At 38.4% G+C, this 2,459-nt stretch overlaps 1 pseudogene; it reads right to left on the bottom strand.

Moving 5' to 3' along the window:
* Positions 1-11: 11 nt before the first annotated feature.
* LOC124893037 lies at positions 12-2,304 on the bottom strand (annotated as a pseudogene).
* Positions 2,305-2,459: the final 155 nt, after the last annotated feature.

The raw sequence follows: 2,459 nt of genomic DNA, 5'->3' as shown, positions 1-2,459 counted from the left end.
ACAATGAAAAAGAAAAACTGCTTGTAGCAGTTATAAAACACTTCCTCTTTGTGAGATTCTTGATTTCCTGATATACTTGGCTCATTATGTTCTTTCAGCTGAGAATCTGGGCTTGTGGTGACATACATGGAGGTAGTTTCGGTTCTTGCATTATTTGGAATTATCAGGAATTAAAACTGTTCCATTTGTGTCACTTGACTGATAAGCCAATTTCTCCATCTCCAAAAAGTCATCCGTGAGATCCAGGTGACTAAAAATGTCAAAGTTCTTCTCCTTCTTGACATGGGAGAGTTCAGACATTAATGCTGTCGTCCAAGAGCTAGAGCAACTAACATTATCGTCATTTCCTTCTTCGGACATGGAAGCCAATCTAGGAAGGTGATTTGTTTCATGCGTAAAGGAACCCTCAGAATGCTGTCGTCGAATGGTGGACTTTTGTCGGCTCTTCTGTTCAGCATTTGCTTGCAGCTATGCTTCCAAAATTTAAAGCTTGCTAGCCGTCTTTGCACAAATACTCCTGGATGTCTGTAATTCACTGTTTCGGTGTGCCAAAGCTTCTTTTAACATCTTTGTTTCCTCCTCCATTGCCAAAAGTCGTTCTGTAAGTTGCTCATTCTCTTTATGGAACTTCTGCACACTATCCAATGAAAATTCTGGCAAACTGGGCCTTCCTCTTTGGGATTTCTTTACACGGCTGTCCCCATAATCTCTACCCAAACTCTCAACCTCAAGCTTCATCTGGGCCAAGGCTGTAGGCCCAAGCAACTTCTTCCGCACAAGACCACGTAATCTCTGCTTCCAATTTTGCAACTTTCTTCACTCCCTCCAGGTGTTTCTTGTTTGCAACTTCTGCAGACCGTACGCTCATATTTTTCTCCTCAATACGAATTTCTAGTTCCTTTGAGTTAATTTGGAGTTCATATTTTAGAGAATTTATTTCCCTTTCACATGACTCGATATTGCTCTTCAACATCTCAATTTCTGCTTCAGCTTGGCTTTTTCTTCACTGAGCTGTATCACCATACTAGAACGCTCCTGCAAAGGCCTTGAGAGTGCAGAATTTTCCGATGCAGACCTGAGTAACTGTTGGTCCAGGTTAGCTAATTTTGCTTCAAACTCATGCTTCATTTTGTCAAACTGCTTGGTTTTATTCTGAATCACATCATCCAGCTTCTATTCATGTTCTTCTTTCAAATTTCGTATCTGCCGCATGCAGTCCTTCAGTGCACCATCCAGATGTAATTTCAGTGCACCATCCAGATGTGATGCCCTGTCTTCAGCAGAAAGCTTCAAAAGAGTAACGGATTCCAGGTGATTTTTCAGTTTCGCGGCTTCTGACTCGGCCTTCTCCCAACCTGCACAGAGAGATGTGATTAAAAGAATTTAGTACCAAGTTGCAAAACACTTGTTGCAAGAAAAACACAAGTCAATAAGGAACATCACCTGAGACGGCTTCTTCAGCAACTTCGGCGTATTGTTTTACCAGGTTTTCCTTATTAGTCATTTCTGACTGTGCAGCAGCCAACTTTTCATTCAAATCCTTGACTTCATCCTCTAACCCACTCACTTGTTCCTCAAGAGACTTAACTTGATCCTCCAGTCTAGTCAAATGTGAATAAGATTCAACGGAAATTTGCACATATTTAGGTTTCTTGATTTCCTGTTTACCCTGAAATATAACGGAAACCAAAACATAAATCACCAAGACGAGACAAATTGAATGAAGCTCTCTCACAACATATTATTGTAAAAAAAAAAATCGATGAACTACTAAACTGAAACTATGTCTTTTCCTTTCTAGCACCAATCACATTGTATTGAAGAGAGAAACAAAATTAATAGAACTAAATTAGAACTTATAATTTGTGAGGTAAATATTAAATTAGATAAATGGAGAAGTTCTTTGCTAGTATTGACCAAATTACGCAGCATTTCTTTTATTCAAGTTCTCATAATTAAAGGTCAACATGAAAGTCCTTGTTATAGATGTAAACATATTGTCAGATTGTTTATAGGATAAACTATAGAGATTATGGTTAGACAATCTAATAGCAATGACGACCACAAAGAATGAGAAGAAAACGGAAATTCCTAGTTGAATCGAAAGGGGCAGATGATGATTCCACTATAAGAGAAGGAAAATATACTTTTTAATTATATAGGTACCAACACACACACTTGATCAACCTTAGGTTCAGTTGAATCTGAAGGGGCAAAGGCTGACTCCACTATAAGAGCTGCAGGTTTCTCGCTTGCTGTATTATCAGATGATTTCTTCTTCCACGGCAAATTCCTACGATCCATTGTAGACTACTGTACAAGGAAAATATCTGCTTAATTTAGTTAATGAATCACGAAAATAAGGGAAATGATAACTTTTTTAATTGAAAAGCACAAAAAATGCATTACAAGTTCACAACACTTGACAGGAGATACAACTGGAAGTCACATCAGAACTT

This window comes from Capsicum annuum, unplaced genomic scaffold (genome assembly GCF_002878395.1).
Source record: "Capsicum annuum cultivar UCD-10X-F1 unplaced genomic scaffold, UCD10Xv1.1 ctg53268, whole genome shotgun sequence".
In the NCBI taxonomy this organism is placed as follows: domain Eukaryota; kingdom Viridiplantae; phylum Streptophyta; class Magnoliopsida; order Solanales; family Solanaceae; genus Capsicum; species Capsicum annuum.
Note: the sequence above shows the minus strand (reverse complement) of the source record. Positions and strands in the feature narration are given on the sequence as shown.